Genomic DNA, 19266 nt, shown 5'->3' with positions numbered 1-19266 from the left:
TGCCAACTGCAGTTGCCTGACATGTTGCTGACCAAATATGCTGATGACGATGACAATGACGATGACGATGACGATGGCGATGACTCATTCTAGTCGCGACACGTTTTTGGTTCACTCGCTGTGCCATTTATTGGAAATAGCTGCATTAACAACAACAACAACAGTAGCAACATGTATGATAGAGAAGCTTTTGTTGGTTTTGTTGCCGTTGTGTGGGGGCGTGTGAAGCATGCGAGGCGTTTGCTGCTGTTGCTGCTGTCACTTTGTTGCTGCTGCTGCCATTTGCCTTTGTCATAATTAATGTGCATCTCATGCAATTTGCTGCTGCAGCTCGCTTTGCTGCCAGCTGTTATTATTAGCAACAGCAACGGCAACAACAACGTTGCCCTGCGGCTTGAACATTTGAGCTAATTTGTTTCTGCTGCTGCTGCTGCTGCTGCTCGCATTCCACGGGTGAAAGCACCAGGTTCCAGCCCCATTCCATTCACATCCATGACATTCACATGGACACGCGCCCCGTTGGCAGTTGCAGCTGGTTCTCTAGCAACATGCAAAAAATAAAATAACTACATATCGACAACAACAACAACAACAGCGACAAGCGCTCGTAACATGCTCCAAAATTTATGCGTTGCTCTTTGAGCTGCAGTCACCACTTTGTGCTTTTTTTTTGTATATATTTTTTGTTGCTTCGCATAAGGTGAGCTCGCCTGCCGCCACTTCCAGTTTCCAGAGTGAGGCTCGTTTTATTTTCGCTCTCACTCTCTTGCCCGCTCTCTCCTGTGCGCGTGCTCTCACTGTCTTCGCTGCATTCTTGTCGTTTATGCCGTTGCGTTTTTATCCATTTTTGGTGTTCAGCCTGCGCTCTCTTCTTCTCTCTGTTCGCCTCGTCGGCTTCTTGTGCTGCGCCATCGGTTTATTTGCATGGCTCCTTATGCATTTTTCAAATGCTTCACTTTTGGTGAGCCGCTCTCGTTAAGTGCGGCCGGCAGCGACGCGGGCAGCGCAACTGTAAGCCCACCATGTTTAGTGATTGCTATCGTTGACATTGTTGTTGCCGTTGTTTGCCTTTTCATTGCAATTTATTTGATTTTCATTGCATTAAATTTCTGTTGTCTCTCGTTATATGTGTTGCCGTCTTTTGTTTTTGGATTGTGCGCGCCTTTGTTTTTGGTGCGTCGCCATCTTTGATTTCGATCTTGGAATTTCAATTTGCATTCATTTTCTGGCTGGTTGTTATTATTGTTGTTGTTGCTGTTGTTATTGTGATTGTTGTTGCTACGCTTTGTGTGTGCGCGCGCGCTGTCTCACTGTCTATTCTTTCGCTGCTCTCTCTCTCTCTCTCTCTCCATCTGTCTCGCTCGCACCTAACGAGCTACTTTTGGAGCAATTCATCATAAAAAGCATTCATCAGCCCCGCAACACCCTGCAGCTGCGTTCATTAAGATCTTTTTTTTTGTGGCTATTTCCGTTGCTTTCCAATTTAGATTTAGTTTTTGTTTTCCATCTTGGTTTCTTTAAGGGGCGGGGCGGGGCGGTGTTTGTGTCACCTTTACCTGCCTCAGCTGCCCTAGCGCCTGCTGGCGCTCGTTTCATGCCGGCAAACAGTTGCAATTGGCTCATGTGGGCGCCCTAATGGGCCACCTAATGAGCGGTAATCTGCCCCTGCCTCTGTTGCTGTCTCCCTCTCGCTCTCTCTCTCTCGCTCTTTGGCTCTGCCCACCACGCTGGACAGTCGGCAAATTGTGCAAATTAATTTGAAATTCATCAACAAATTTATTTGGCAGCCAAACAGGAAATGCAACACACACACTCCCTTACTCTCCCGCCCCCTCTCTTGATCGCTGGCGGTGTCTCACCTGACGCCCCTGCCTCTCCGTCTACCTTTGCTTCGGCTGCATGTGGGCCAAACATATAAAAATAATTTTGTTCGCACGACAAAAGGCAGCAGCAGCAGCAGCAGCAGCAGCAGCAGCAGCAATTGCCGCACACCTTGGCTGCTACTGCTGCTTGCGGCACGCCTACCGCCTCCACACACACTCTGCTCTCTCTCTCTCCCTCGCTCTGGTCTGGCTGTCACCTCGTATGCCTCATGCCACCGCTCTTAGTTTTCATATTTTTGTTGCTGCCAGTTGGCAAACGGCCATCAGACGCCAACAACAACAACAACAACAACGAGATGATGCCACCGGGTGGCATCGAATTGGCCCACATTCAGGTATATATACATATATATACATATATATTCATATGCATACCCTAGTCTCAGTCTAGGTATATGATAGATATCCCATAAGACCGAACTGACAAGCAGAGACACTCCAAGCATACTAAAGCTTAATTAATATGCTAATCAAATAATATTTGTACTTATTATGATTATTATATATTATAATATATGTACATATTCTATAACATACACAAAAGACCTATGCCTATATCCATATTGCATATATGTAGTTACTAATATTCCACATTAGTGCGGCTATACTGTAGTTCATTTATCTTAAAGCCTATTTATTAAATTGTCTGATTATGTTCCCACTGTTTATATATTGTACATATTAGATAGACCATAGTTACTCAAGATGTACTTATATGGAATACTATGTCTATAAGGAGCGAGGCTCTTCTATCTAATTACTGATTACTAACTATATACATACGTAGTTTCTATGTATAATCTTGATCTATAACTAATAATTTTGAGCTGTGTAGCATCTATCATCATTATCTATATATCTCTAACTATATATTTTATCTTTATACCATATAATGATAGATGAATAGATGCTGTTTTTTCACATTTCTGAGCATCATCTTTTTTTATGTGGATAAATCGTCTTTGATCTAATCTTTAATGAGCGTCTATCTGGAATGCCAAAGCCTTTATGGTCACAGATGCTGCATTATCTTATCATATCTCTGCTAGCACTTTCTGTCAATATAGCTGAATTTGATTCATAAAGAGATCTTGTTATATCTTTATATGAAACTACTATATATACATACATAAATTCTCACATTCATAATATTATTGAGAAATCTGATCGTTCTATAAGTATATATATATAATCAAAATATCCTTGAAAGACGGCTAACAAAATGAACGCAACTCGAGGGCAGTTTTAAATATATATGTTTATACATATATATATATTTTTTTTGTGACATTTAATTTGTAAAATGAATTTGTTGAAGGTTTGCAAAGGGTTGCCAAAGGTATTTGATTTCTCTTCTTACTCAGCTTTCGCTCTTCTTCTTTCGGCCTCACAGGGTTGCTAAATTTGCGTCAGTGTTTTTTTTTTATTTCATATATATTTTTTTTAATTTTTTGTATTTTAGTTTTCTTCATTTCGCTTTTTGTTTTTATGTTTTTTTTTTTTTTTTTTTTTTTTTTTGTAATTCAAAACGCGAGCTAAGTTCTTCGGTTACCTGCGGGCAACAACAACAATAACAATAAGAAGAAGACGAGCGAATGGCCCATTGTCAATTTGTTGTTGTTGTTGTAGTTTGTTTGTTTGTTTGTTGGCTTTCCTGCTGGCTGCGTTTAATATGTTCATTAATTTTAATTATGCATAAATAGCCCAGAGAGTCGACCACAGCCGACTGCCCCATACTCGTTCAGTGAACTAAAAATGTGGCTAAAAGAAGAGAGGAAATTTAGGAAATCCTCTATTGATTTGCACCGAAATAATATAAGTATGTATATGTAACAAGAGGGGGACGTGGCTAAACGGCAACTCGATCAGAATCAGCGCTAGGGCTGTGAATGAGTATTCTGCAGTCAGTAATGCCCGACTGCAACGTGCTCATATGTTATATATATACTATATTTCGATATATACATATACATATATGTATATATGTGTATTCATATTTTCCAATTCTCTAGTTTAAGCCAATATACTCGTGACACTTTCTGAACGGGCAGTAAAAAAGTCAAATATAAACAAGATATTAAACAAAAACTGAGAAACAGGCGCGAGCAACAAATACACTGGCACAAAAGAAGGCATAATATTCACATGCATGTGAATACATATGTATGCATATATACATATATATATACATATGTATATCTACATATATATATATTTATATATTGTATTTATTTTCTTAATTTAAATTTGTTTTTATGATTTTTATTATGTGTTAATAAGTAGTAAAGTTGGCTTAGCTCATTTTCGTTCAGTGTATTTGAAAGTTAACAACTTAATAATAATAAATCAGTAAATAAAACTTAATTTCAGCTTTGCCTATTTGACAAAATGCCAAAATAACAAAAAATTGATATCAGAATTTGATGGAATAAATAGTATCTCTCTCTCTCTTACTCTCTCTCTCTCTCTCTCTCTCTCTCTCACTCTAACTCTAAGCTCTCTTTCCCTCTATATTCCCGTATATCACATGTTTCATAAGGCATGACAAATTCATGGGATGCGCTCGCCGGGCTTTCGTTTGCGATTAGTCTGAAATTTTCACGGAAAACTTGATACTACGGGCTAAGGCTTTGGCCACCCCTTTCGTCGCTCTCCCCCCTGCCACCACTCCTCTCTCACTCTACCGCATGACTCCTTGAAGCGTGCCAAGGGGCTGGCGACTGTTGGTTTGCTTTGCTCTTACCGAATTCGTTTTAATTTTTTTTTTTTTTTTTTTTTTTTTTTTTGTTGGCCTCACAGACTGCCAAAACGTGCCCCGATATCGGTTTACAATTTCATTAACCGTATGCGTGTGTGTGGGTGTGTGAGTGTGTGAGTGTGTGGGCAGCTGTGTGTGTGCCTGCATATAAATGCAAGCTGACGGACGGACAACACGCCGAAGCTCAAATGCTCTTGTGGATGTGAAACTTAATAGACTGGAATATTGGAATTCTAGATGATGACCAGTTCTTATATAGACATATATGCATACATACATATATGATAGATATGTAAGTGTACCTATGAGAGGAAAATCCATACATTTATTCTTGGACTTGGAATATTTTTGATGTACAAAGTATCAAAAGTAGTATGATGATATGATATATGTATGTATGTACGTAGTAGCAATTAAATTTAGACGAACAGATATATACATCATATACATTAATGCATCTTCTATGTACGTCACATACTACATACCATAGTCATAACACCCGTCGCTGCATGTCCGCACTTGCATGCACTTGTAAAAACTGTAAACCAAGAAGCAAAAGCCAAGACAGAAGCTAAAAAAAAACCGTTTTTTTTTCTGTTGCCAATCTGGTCAGCGCGTAAATTTTTAAAGCGGGAGCCAGAACGTGGGGAGAGGAAGCATTGAGGCGAAGAGCAAAAACTGAAACTGGCGTCTGGCCAAATATAAACAAAACGTGATATGAAAATCACAAAAAAAAAAAACTCAAATTAATTATATAATTAAGCACGCGTCGTTGTGCGCCGAATGTCGGTATTTGTTGTTGTTGATCTTGCCGTTGTCACAGGCTAATAATCATAAACAATTACACGCAACAATGTCTGCATTAACGCCAACAATAACAATAAAAACAACAACAGCAACAACAACAGCAACTAGATGAACCGTTGCAGCAATTAAGAGGCCAAGCATCATTTTGATTGGCCGCAACAGCTGAAGAGCGAAGAGCGAAGAAGAGCGAGAGAGCGGCCGAATGGCTTTGTTCATTTGAAGAGAGCAAGTAAAGTGGAGAGTGGAGAGTGGAGAGCGCTTAGCTTAAGAGCAAGTGATTCCTTTGAAATAAGCTGTATGTGTGTGTGTGTGTACTGGAAGGAGTGTGAGCCGAAGCAAGAGTGAGATGGAGAGGAGCCGGGAATCGGCAGTCGGCAGTCGGCACTCGGCAGTCACATAATTTATTTGCATTTGCGCGTAATGTGAACCAAAATGAAGATTTCCCGTTGCCATTACGTCGCTCTCCCTCTCGCTCTGTCTGCTCGCGCTCGCGATTCCCATGAAAAATGCAATTGATGCCGCACCACAGGCACGTAGTGGGCGCAATGGGGCGTGGCTGGCAGCAAGCGAATGCAAATGTTGGAAATAGGAAACGACAGTAAAACGGGATCAAGCTGCGGCTTGCAATTTTCGCATCGACTTCAAAACGAGAACGACTTCATATGAGAGACTCCAATAAGAAGTCAATTGGAAAATGTCGGCATTTTGGTCTGCTAACGGTTATTGGTCTGCTTAAAGTAACTTTCGCATTTCGTTGAGTTAAAATGAGGTTGCTGAAGATCATCTAACTGTATATTATATTATATGAATCTTTAGATGCAAGGATCTTTTTTACTATCGACCGAGTCATGTATATTTAGAGTTAGGTCCCTCTATAGCACACATAGATCGAATTGGCTTCTATCCATAATATCAATGTCAATTTATATTTTACTCGTTTGAGCGAAACATTTATATGGTTTCTTAAAATATGGGAAATACGACAATTTCTCTATTTTGCTCACACGCTCCCATACTGGAATACTCGTAGTTCACTTTTACGTCCAAAAGTCTTTCATTACTTTAACTGATTTTACTCTTATTCTTTCGATAATTGATTACTGATGCTGCCCTCTCAATCTCTCTCTTTCTCTATCACTCACAAAAATGAAATAAAAAGCGTTGTAAATCGTATTCCATTTGAATGCGAATCACTTGTCATTCAGCTGCCCACTTTTCGCATGATTCGAGCTGAAGATCACATGGAAACCAGATTTGATGATCTCATATTGAGCAGGCATTTAGCATTGTCCATTATTAGGCCTGGAGCTGGCAGGGCCACGCCCTTCAGGGCTGTTACATGAGCGCCCAGCTCTTGCCCGGATTGCCCATCGATGGTTCGATGGTTCTTAGACAACATCTATTTCTATTTCCTTGTTTTTCTCCTCTTCTAAATGGTGAGTTTTGCTTTTTAATGATCTCTAAAGTTGTTTTTGTGCTTTGAATTTAGTTTTTAATTTGAAGCTTTTTGCTTTTTATTTATTTGTTGTTGGGTTTTGATTTGTTATCGGAAAAATGTTGAAAAACGACTTTGTCATTTTCAATCGCAGCCAGCTTTGTGGCCCAGCTCCCCAAGCCCCAAGCTCCACGCCCCCAGTAACATCTTTTGTATTTTGTTTTTATATTTGTCTCGTGGTTTTTATTGTCGCGCGGCTGCTCTTTCAATTTTATTAGATCATATTATCTATTTTGGTACGACAAATTTGTAATTTAGATCGGACGACGACGCCGGCACTTAACCAACCAGTCAGGTAAGGGGGGGACCAACGAGCGAGGCGGGCCAGAGACGAGGGACTGACTTTGTATCATTCGGCAGGCGAAGGGGTCTAACCGTTATGGGCTTTTAATTAATTGGCATTCGGTTATTTAATTGAAGCAGCCGAAAGCAAACAACAATCGACAGGGCAGCTCGCTGAGCTAGTGATGCGTTAAGAGAGACCCCCGTCCCCCCTCGCCATCTTCATGCCCTCTCTTGCTCGTCCAACTCTCTAGAATCGATCGAGCATGCTGTTCCACAGATCGCAGAAGATCAATTGAGTTGAATGTCTGTTACTCTGCTGCAAAGGGTATTACGAGTCAGTCCAAAGATCTATGAACAAGGAACACCTTCTCATATTCTTACCTATAATCGCAGAAGATCGATATAGCTGAGAATTCCACTCTGAGGTTTGTATTCAATTTGAAGCATGCAATCAATCATCAATCAATCATCAGTCAGTCAGTCAGTCATTCACTATCAATCAATATCATTCGAGCATGTCTCTGTCTCCATTTTGACGCTCCCTAACATATTATGTAATTACGAATCACTCAATCAGTCAGTTAACTCTTGTGATTTCTCGTCTGATGATCACATCAATCATGCCATCAATCAATCAAGCTAGTCTCTGATCTATATAGTATATATAAATTTATATAGTGAGCACATCTTAGTCAAGTCTCCTTAGATATTAACAGTTGTCCAGCTCTCCCATAGCACTGGGCACTCACTCTATGTTATTTGAACATCGTCAATCAATCAATCAAAGACAAACACCTTTAGATATCTCTATATACATATTTAGTTCATAATTCTCTATAGGTCTAAAGAAGCTTCTATATCTCTGCAGATCTATCTATCATCAATCAATCAATCAGTCAGTCAGTCAATCAGGCAAACTTCTTCACTTTCTACAGCTGCCTCTGTCAGTGTATTGCCAACTTCTGCTATGCAATAATCTTTTGGCCTGAGAACTTTTGTTGTTCGTTCTGATGGGCTGATTGAAAGAGTTGGATCGATGGATCCCATATGGCAGCTCTTTGCCTCTTTGGATCTTAATCGATTGCTTCGATTACAACAACTTTGTGGCGCTGCTGTTATTGTTCTTGTTCTTGTTGTTGATCGCGTTCTCGTTCGGCTTTCACATGAAATGCAATAAACCCAATTTAATTTTTATTTTTATTTGTTTCATTTATTTACTCGCCCGGACGTGAGACGCGTCTGTCTGTGTGTGTGTTTGCTTGAGCCCCAAATTTAGAGTAGGCGTGGCAGCCGTGCAGGGGAATATGAGAGAGGGCGCTCGCCTTATCAGCGAGTTGAATCGGCGTTCAACAAGGTTTTTATCACGTCGCGTAAACCAAACTTTAGACTCGAAAAACTGTACGAGAATTGAAAGTCAGTGCGGAAAGGCATTAAAGGAGGTGGAGGGCTGTATATAGATATGTACATATACATATATATGTATGTATGTGTGTGCGTGTGTTTGTGTAGTATTTAGACTTATCTATGGGTTCGCTGCCCCTGCCCCAAGCTAAATACCAACGTTTCGCTCTAATGGTTCACGCAGACGCATGGGAATTCAGTTCTACGACAACAGAGAGAGAGAGATGGCGAACAAGAGGGAGTGAGAGCGATTGATTCTTGGGCTATAGAAATCGACTGGCCAGATGGCAAGTCTTTGCTCGAACTTACAAGTTCTCCAATGTCTCGAACCTAACCAAACAATTTGTATAACGCAGATCGATCATCTGTTTCAGTGGAGATTAGTTGAAAGGGTTTATATGTATTATCAATTGATACTCTAAATCTCTCACACATTCAATAATAATAAATTTATTAAAGATTTCCGTTCTTTTTCAGAGTTTATTTCCAAGCACTTCACTTTTAACTATGCGCAAAATCTCCTAACTATTAAAGATAACCCTCAAGAATTTGGACAGACTCTATCAAAAACGATCTCTTCCTTAATTTGTAGAACTCCTTTCACCTTGCACCGCCTCACAAATCGAGATTGTAGTACGATTCTCATGCAAGGACTGAAAGAATTTCATATTTATTCAAGAAGTTAGCCAAGATCCTCGAAGATTAACGAACTGTAAAGATTATCTTGAATTCTCTTCAATCCAATCGATCCTGATTAAGTTCCGCTTCCTTCACTATTTAAGCAAAAATTGAGCTGGAATTAATTCCAGCGCTTCTATCGTTCCACGTTTAGCGGGCTAGATGAGATCTTCGAGCTTTAATGACAGCTCAGCTGAGCATTGAAGACTGTCCTTGGCTAAGAGTTATGAGCGGAGCGAGGTAAAGCCAAAGTCGGAAACAATTAGCGGAGTCGCTGCTGGGGACTCGAGCAAAGCAGAAGTAGGGTCCAATAGCAACACCAATACCTATACCAATACCAATACCAATACCAATGCTAAGGCCGCAGTCGATGCTCAATGATCGCAATGAGCGATGCCTTGGAATGCAGTCAACTGGTTGCCCATTGTTGTTGTTGTTGTTGTTGTTGCTCGTTTCCAGTGAAATGAAACGGGCTGTGGACTAAGAAAAGGTAAAAGAAAAACAATCAATGAAAAGGTTGCTCGACTGTTGACTACCTCCGCGTGCCTCCTTAGCCCTATGCCCCCCTCACCCCTCCTCTCTCGCTCTCTCTCTGGCTCTATTCTTCTTGACCACGTCTCTTGTGGTATGCGGTGCCAAGGTGAACTGACGACGACGACGACGACGATGTCTACGAAAAAGTTGCAGCGACAAAAACGTGACTTGGACTCCTCACAGATGCGATTCGGACAGGCCAGAGTTTAGCCTTGACTCTGCCAACAAGTTGGTCTGCGGCTAATGCGGATGCGGATGCGGACGCGGATGTTGCAGCTGCCACTGGTCACTGTCTGACATTCAACTAGCCCAAAGCCACTAAATTACAGGGTATGCACAAGGTGCAAAAGAAGAAGCGAAAAGGTAGAAGAAAGGGAGGAATTCAGGCTAAGAATAACCAAGTTGCATAATAATATTATTGATAATACCAATGAAGATGATGATAATACCAGAGCAATAAATAACGGTAACCCAGTAAATTTTGGTTCTAACTCAAAAATTTTCCTATGGAATATATTTGGTTTTTACAGCAGTTCTTCAGCTGATTTTACAGGGTATTTGAGCGTGACGCACTCTGGCTAGGCCCAAGTTGATTTGTCTTATAATAAAGCAGTTAAAATGTTGCCGATGTCGTCGAATGGCATCGTTAACCTTCAGGCCGCAGTCTCTCCCACTCACTGCATCTTTCCCTCCTCCACTCTCTCTCTCTCTCTCTTTCATAGTGAGTGCTCAGGTAGCGCTTGCATGAGTTTCAGATACGATTTCAGTTTCGAGGTTCGGTTTCGGCTTTTACATCTTACGATCTGTGCCCTGTGTGGGCGTTATAAATGAAGAGGACAAAGAAAAACTGTTGAACTTTATGAATGAAAATGCGTTTTGAGCAACCCAACCACGCAGCATCAACAGCATCATCATCATATTTCCATGAATGAGCCACCGTTTCTTCGTTTGCTCTTCCTCGAGTGTAGCCCATGAAATACTTGTCCAATATTGTGGGCCACAAGGAAAGCCAATTGCTTGTCACATGGTTCAATGCGTTTGCCAAAATGTTTCACTCTTTCCCATTCGTTACAGGCGAGCGCACAAATTGCAGTAATGAGACGAGACACAAGTCAATGACAGCTGAATATGGGCAGAAGAAATACATAGAAAAGCCACCAGGGAGGAAGAGGCGGACGGAGACGTGGAGTGAAAGAGAGATTGCAAAGTTTAAGAAGAATAAATAAGTATTTAGAGGTATAAGTTCGAATAGAAAGATCGAAGAGGAAATAGATATAGAAATAGAAAGAAACAGAGAGGGAGAAAGCCAGATAAAGAGAGAAAGAGAGCGATGGAGATATAGAGAAAAAAATAGAGGGATAGAAAAAAAGAAAGGGCGAGCAGAGAAAGATGAGGAGAGAGAGAGAGAGCTAGAAATAAAAAGAGAGAACGGGAAAGAGAGAGAGGTAGAGAGAGAAATATAGAGAAAGACAGAGATGAGCGAGAGAATTAAGGAGAGAGATAATAATGAGAAAGAAAGAAATATGGCAAAAAGAGCGAGATAATGAGGGATCAAGAGACAACGAGAGAGGAGAGAGATATAAGCAAACAAGAGATAGGTAGAGAACATACGAGAATGAGAGCAAGATCGAGAAAAGGGCAGGACGAGAGAGAGAGAAGACTAGAGAGAGAGAGAGAAACCGAGAATAATGGAGAGACACTGAAGATCTTGTAAGACTAAATATCTCAAATAAACATAAATCGGTCACATATAAAAAGAAATAATAAAGAAAGAGCAAAAGAAGTAATGAACGAATGAAATTAAAGAAAACAAATCTTGAAATTTAGAATAATAGAATAATAGAACAAGCTCTAATAAGATCGACCTTCCGCATGGCAAATGTCGCATTTAAATGGCAATCGGTTAAATCAAGCAAAGTCATAAAACAATTAGCTATCTTTGTTTCCACGTCAAACAAAACATGGAAGTGTTTGGGGTTTCGTAATACCTATTTACCTAGCACTAATAATGCCTACAGTTCACTATGTAGAGCTGTCAACAGTTCGCAATCTACAATATGCATAATCTCAATACAAAAACTTGCCTTTGTTTCGATTTGCGACCAAAGACAAGCGATTTAGAGCGATCCCAAAGCGTTGCCCCTGAAGTCCCATTTATACCAAGGTGAGCTCTAAAGGCATTTAGTCTTAATCTGTAACTTAATCTTAAGCCAGATACAAGAAGCAGCCCCTACACCATTTCCGCACCATTTCTCTATCTATTCAGTGTCATAATCTTCGCAAATCCTTTCCGGTAGCAGGGCAGAAGAAGGGAGGGAATCGAATACCTGGAACGGTATGAAAGCGAAGTGGAATGTGAACCAATCTCGGGCATATATAGATAGACATTTGTCTGTAATATACTATAGGTATGTGTAGAAAGGAAATGGGTAAGCTCTTCATCTTCATCTTCTTCTTTCTTATTTATTTCTACCCATCTAATCATTGAGTCTAAACTGGCGCAAACTTTCAAAAAAAGAAGAAAAAAGATGCAGAAAACGGCAAACGATGCCATGACTCGACGCGACTCAACTCGCCTCGACTCTCATGAGGCCCATACCGGCGCCCGAGGGGGGGATCTGACAAAATCTTCAGATAAAAAAAGGAACAAGTACGTGTGCTTTAGCCGGGTGTGCTCGACTCACAGATGCCTTTTGGCTGACAAAAAACATTCCGAGATCCAAATTCTTCAGACGAGATCTCTGTAAATTGGAATCTTTTGTTATACGAATTGTTGTCTCTGGCTTTAGTTGCTTTACGTAGAGCTAGATCACTACAGCATGCTCACTCTGCCCTGTTTACAGGGTATACAAATGTATTGCTGCGCTGGTTTGCTTTCTACTCACGCAGTTTCGCCAGTGTGGAGTCCATTTAGATGGCTGCTCCTCCAGCTGGAGGGGGGCTTATCATGAACGCTGATCTATGACTCGGCGCAAGTTGGTGCGACTCGGCGCAGATCTCGAAGCTGAACTCATTTTCTAATTGCCCCACGGTGTGGAATGTCTATTCATTCGGCTGCCGCTGCTGCTGCTGCTGCTGCTGCCGCTGCTGCTGCTGCCGCTGCTGCTGCTCTGGTATGTGTTTATTACAGCATTCCCCTTTGCCCATTCGCTCTCCAAAGTCCAGCTACCACACAGGTTTAATTAGACGCGCAAAGTTCGAACCCCGATCGGAATCTGTGTAGCATTTGCATGTGATTTCTGTGCCTTGGCTTTGCCCAAGACGAGACGGAAGTGCTGGGTGTGGGGCGAGGCATTCGTACAGGGTATCTTGTCTGCTATTTTAATTGAGTTCACAAACGCTACACAACTGACCCCAAACACAGCTGGCGGCCTACTCTACCGCTGACAGTCGCATGCTGTGCATGCTCCCCTCCCGGCTCCTCGCTTCGCCAGCTATTCAAACAAGATGGAACAGCCGGAGATGTTAGTAGTTGGACAAACGAGAGATGGATAGATAGATAGATAGATAGTTGGGTAGTTAGTTTGGCTTACATGGCTGTGGATTATTCAATCTGTTCACAGCATTGTGAGAAATTAATACATCATCATCATCAGCAGCAGATAGCATAGCAATGCCTTTCACGTCTCGCATCTCATATCTCGTATCTCTGAAATTCGAGGTCTATCTCTCGCACTCGCTCTCGCTCTCGCTCTGTCTCCCCTCCCTTTCTCTGTGCCGATCTGTCTCTATTTCAGCTGTGGGAAGGTTTCACATTGACTCTAATTAAAAACACAAGTAAGTTGGGCTTTCAATCGCAAACCTAATACAAATCGCTTCTAATTAACTAGACTCGCCCCATACCCTGTACGAATCGCGAGTTGAGAGATGGTTTAGCTAGTCTTATCTTCATTTGATGTCATGCTCATATTATTATTGAATTATCAGGGGGGAATACCCATTATAAATGGTGCAATTCGCTTCCGTTTCTTCTTCTATATAGTATTATATACATATGTTTATTTTTCTTCGTTGCTTATCTCTATTTTTTGCCAGAACTCCCCAGCGCAAAATCAAAACCATGCTTAAATATTTCTATTTAATGGTACTTGGATTTGAATGGGAATTGAAAATGGGTCCCATATATATGCATATACGCTTATCAGACATTAGAGCCTGAAATTTCGTTGAATTTGATATGCAACTTTTGGGAATTATGTTTGTTCCAATCTTATCTAGCTAGGTTTTTTATATTAACAATATCGATCGAGGGTTGAATTATTAAAGGAATCCATTATGCGATCTAGGAATACGAATTCTGGCTTGCCTTGTTTCTTTTATAGGATTAATGTCGAGGGAATAGGGCATCTGGAATATTTTAAGAATGCTCGCACTTTAGACCTCACTTTACTTTAAATATTTCTCTGAAATGACAGAGTTATAATCTGAGGGACATAATCTAAATGGAAGTTGTTAGATAGTTCCTTTATTACGCCATCCTTCATCTGTTAGATAGTCCAGATCTCGACGCATATGAATCACAGTCGAGACTGCTCCAGAGTCATTAGAGCCGAACAGTTATGGGCACGGGGTACTCCGTACTCACCGTTGTCCTGTCTTCAGCTACCTAAGTAGTTGTATAACGATTTCGAGCCCGACTCGGCTCGTTTCTCGGCCTGTCTGTCTGTCTTCTGTTTGTTGTACGTCTGTCTGTCTGTCTGTCTGTCTGTCTGTTACCTGTGTCAATGTCAACTTCAGTGCTAAATTGTCGCTTATTAAATGCTCCGCTCGCCCTCGCACCACACCGCACCGCACCGCTTTGGCCACAAACTCGATATATCCCTGTCTCGCTCTGTCTGGGCTTAACTGAATGGAACGCGGCTGAGCTACTTTATCAGACTAAATTCCACGTAATGCCCGTTGTCTTTTGTCTGTTGTCTGTCTGCCGAAAATTATGACTTGTTTGGAAGTGCAAATAGCTCACTTCCTGTCTGCTTCATCTGCCCCTCTCCCTATCTCTCTCTCTCTCTCTCTCTCTCTCTCTCTCTCTGTGTCTTTCTCTACCCCTACAGTTTCTTGTTATACTCTTTTGCTGGGGGTTATTCGACATTTTTGCCACGAAAGGTGAATGAATATGCTCTGAATCAGCATAAACTGCTGAGTCGAGTCAAGTCGAGTCAAGTCGAGTCAAGGTCTTGTATGATATATCACTTAAAGACTTCATATAGTAACTCTACGTAACTAAATACGCATAATGAAAATGTTTCTTAAGGGAATGGGATTGACCTGTGAAACTATTTAAAGACCCATTGATCTTTGTAATTGTGAATATAGTCTTATATATCTCAAGTTAAATATATATGTTAGCCACATGGAAACTTATCTTATTATATATACATACAATATATAGTATATTCAGTAGCATTATTTAGCATTTGCAGAAATAGGCTTGTTTAGCCTAGCCATATTACAAACATCAAACTTCTGTAGTGTCTTCTCCATTCCACACCCGATTCTCTGAGATCTTTCTCTCTGTTCTTGTCTGGGTTAGAGTATTTGCCCTTCGGCTATCATCTGAATAACATATCTTTCTTCTTTTCACTCTGATTGTTCTGATTGTTGTTGTTGTTGTTGTTGCTGCTGCTGTTGTCGCCGTCACGGCCCGCCGATGGTCGCTGATAAGAGGCAGCCATAGCGTTCCCCATTTTAAGCACTCCCACTCCTCGCCCCTGCCACGTACTGCTCCCCCCCACTCCAGCAGCGGCGATATCCTCGGCGCGATAACACCGTCCGCTACGTGCTACCGAGTTAGCTTTCTTGTTTGCTCTCCTTTCGACCCCTGTTCGCAGCGATCTCAAGGTTGGCTGTACCTCTTCCACTTCTTGATCATCTTCATCATCTTGGATTCTCCCTAATTCCTCTTCGCATCTTCGGCGTGTGGGCGTGTCAGCATCGTAGTTCACAATAAATGCTATCACATTACGGATCGCATATGGGCTTGTAATGCGCTTCCGTTTTCCACGCCGTAATTGCCCTAACCGGCGATACGAGCGGTGCGGGAGGTGGGCGACGTCAGCTGGAAGGGGGGGCGTGGCAATCAGCTAGCAATGCAAAGGCGCCGCCGACGCTTAGCGAACGCCGTTTTTTCGGCTCATTTGCGGCCGCTACTTAAAGGTCGTCTAAGACACGGATTTGTATACCCCGTGACTGACTGAGTTGGGTGGATTAGTTCGATATGAAAGGGCTATCCAAGGCGGGTGCATATACTTAAACGAAATGTTCAATGTGAATCCAATAATCGAATCAATGATAATCAATGAAAATCGAACCCAAAAGATTATCTATGCAGTTTAGATCTACTATAGTAAAAGTCGGGAAAGTGTTTGGAGTTAAGTTATCTCGAATTTTCCACAACAACAGCGATAGGGTATCTGCTAGCTGGGCACGCCCGACTAGGGCATTCGTACTCTGGGGTTTTCTTTTATTTTGGGCACAAAACCCGCAATTATACTTCCGCTATGAGGCACCAAAAAAAAAGCAACGAAAAAAAAAAAGAAAAAGGGCCAAAGATGAAGCTGAAAACCAAGTCGCTTCATTCATCTCTCGGAGATCTGGAACGGAGGCTGAATCCAAGATTGTTTTGTTGTTTTCATTCAGTGATCGGGCGCGCATTCATTCATTCGTTCATTCAATTCGTGTTGATTGCCACCTTTGGGCCTTTTGGGGCCGCCTCTGCCACATGCCTCACGGCAGCCGCATTTAATGCTGTCCCCATCTCGCTCTCGCTCTCGCTCTCTTTCGCTCTCGCTCTCCCCCTCTCGCCGTCTACTGTGCTAATGAACAGACGGCAAGAGCTACCTAGTGCAAAAAAAAAAAGCGAAGCAGCTAAAGGCCAGAGTTTGCTAATTGCGGCTGCTCGATTGCCATATACCCTGTAAATAACTTTGAAGTGGAATTCTCCGCTAATTAGCACTCTGTATGTCTGCATAACTTTAGATGTTTACCCATATTTTAACTTTTTTCTCAGCCTCATATTAAGTTAAAGCTAAAAGCTAAAGTTTGCTCAAGCCTGATTGATGGATACCCTGTAAATTAATTTTAAATAATTAAATTTAAAATATTTTTAATCTGCTCAGATTTGTATAAATTCCTCAAGAACTTTAAGTTAAGTTAAGATAACTACCCTGTAATTTTATGCAGCAATATTTGCCTGTAAGGAAGTTTGATAGAATATTTCCCATATCACAACATTAAATAATGCCTCCTTAGCTACATACATACATCTCTATTTAAGATTCTTTCTACTCTGTTTTAGAGATAAGATAAGTAAATAACTTCCTTTTCTATTATACATTCGCAGAATACAGGGTATAGATTATGAGCTCAAAAAAGGAAATAAAAAAACGCCAAGAGCTTCATGAAACGTGGCAAACAAACAGAAATCAAATCCAATTTATGTTTTTTACTGCTCTTTCTGTAGTTTTTTGTTTTTATTTTTTTATTTGAGCCACATTAATCATAATTTTGGGGCTCGATCGGCAAGCGTGAAATAATTTTTATGCGCCGTTTTAATGGAACGAACCCGAAATCTGAAATCCCAAGAAGGTGTCAATCGCTAATTTGACGGCCGATGCGACTTGATGAGAAGCGCAGAGAACGGACTGCATAAAGCAAAAAAAAAAAAAAAAGGGGGAAGAGAATAGAATTGCATTGTGTTTTTGCAATTAGCAACGCGTCAATTAATTGGAATCGTGAAATTATGCATATAGTGTATATATGTATGTATATCAGGCCAGGCCAGTGGAACGCTCAAAGATCGAAGCCAAAGTCGATGTGGAAGGCAATGGATAAACGAACAGACTAATTGACTGGCCGACTGACTGACTGAAACTCTGAAGATCTTTGGGAAAATCTATTTAACAGGTGTTTCACACACCATGTCCAAAGGTGGGCTAAAGGTCGTACGAGTGAGTGAAAGCTCAAGTTTCGACTCTACTAATAACAGTTAATGCCTCTCTGAGACGCTTGAAAGTAATCCCTAGGCTGGGGCCAACTCAAGCTGCTGCCCACGCTGATTATCCAAGTTTATTGTGATGCAAGTATCATCGGGAACATCGTCGGGGCGCAAAATACCGTGAATCACATTGGGAATTGTTATACAATAATGAAAGATCAGCTCAATTTTGTATGATGATATGAGAAGCGCAGAGATTCCCAGAGACGCGGCGAGAATGCGATGAAAAAGGTCTTTATGGGCATATCTCTCAACTCGGTAGCTGACAGATCCGTCGAAAGGGGCAACCGATGGAGAGGGAGGGACTGAGAACGAGACTCGAGCTGAGCTGAGCTGAGCAGAGCAGACAAAGATGACGGTGCAAGTGTAGGGGCTGAATGACAACGGTGCATGCAGGCCAAAAGGGAATACACAATGGGCCGAGAGCGCGAGAGGAAGAGGAAGAGCAGCTGGCTGAAGCTGGAACCTGTTGCACTTTCGTTTAGCCACTTGAAAAGCAATTTCTGAAATTTATTTTCCATTTATTGCTTTATTTATTTTATACCTTTTCAGTGTGGCCCATTCTACACATACCAGACACAGCTCTTCTCTGTCTGTGTGTGCGTTTGTGTGTGTGTTGTTGCTTATGCGATTAGAGCAGAGCAGAGCAGAGCAGAGCTCATCTGCCTGCTGCAGTCAGTGTTTATTTGTTTTGGGCCCAGAACAATTCTTGAATTCTCGGCCAAAGCGGTGCAGCTCTTGGGCCGCTCTCAATGGGCGCGGACAACAATCGAAAGTAATAATGAAATCTCATAAACAACAACAGCAACAGCAAGCAGCAGCGCTTAACAATGTGTGCGAGCGAGAGAGCACAACTGTCTTCGCCCTTCTGCAGTCGCGGTCGCCGTTGACGTCGCTGCTGCCGATGCCGTTGCCGTTGCCGTTGACGTTGACGACACTTGCCTTGATTTTTATTATGTTGGGCTTTTCCACACACACACATAGACACACACACACACACACACACAGGCACATGTGCATTTCTGCATTGTTGTTGATTGTTGTTGCATTGCCTTTTGATTTATTGTTAGCAGGAATGAGAGAATGGGCCCAGGCACAGGCACAGGCACAGGCAAAGAGCAAACGGCACTGCAATAAGAACAGCAACAGCAACAACAACAAAGACGACAACGACGTCGACTGCACAGCAGGCACCGCTGCCCTCACTTGTTCATTCTGCCGTTCTCTCTTTCTCTCTCTCTCTCTCTCGCTCACTCTGCTTCTCTTGTTGTTTTAGTGCTTGCATTCCGCACTCAGCATTTTTACCTTTTGCCAAGAATTGTGCGTGCTTGTGTGTGTGTGTGTGTGTGTGTGTGTGTGTGTGTTCGTTTCTATTCTTGTGCGGGCAGCAGCGTCGCGACGCGTCGACGCAGTTGTAGACAGTTCATTAATG

At 41.7% G+C, this 19266-nt stretch overlaps 1 protein-coding gene across 2 annotated transcripts in view; it reads right to left on the bottom strand.

Annotated features, from left to right (window-relative positions):
* The window catches only part of boi (brother of ihog), a 42538-nt gene that overhangs the window by 21322 nt on the left and 1950 nt on the right, over positions 1-19266 (bottom strand). The window lies entirely within an intron of this gene.

The sequence above is a fragment of the Drosophila navojoa genome, chromosome X (assembly GCF_054131105.1).
Source record: "Drosophila navojoa isolate 15081-1374.11 chromosome X, UAZ_NAV_1.0, whole genome shotgun sequence".
Lineage (NCBI taxonomy): Eukaryota > Metazoa > Arthropoda > Insecta > Diptera > Drosophilidae > Drosophila > Drosophila navojoa.
This window is presented reverse-complemented; position numbering and strand designations above follow the sequence as displayed.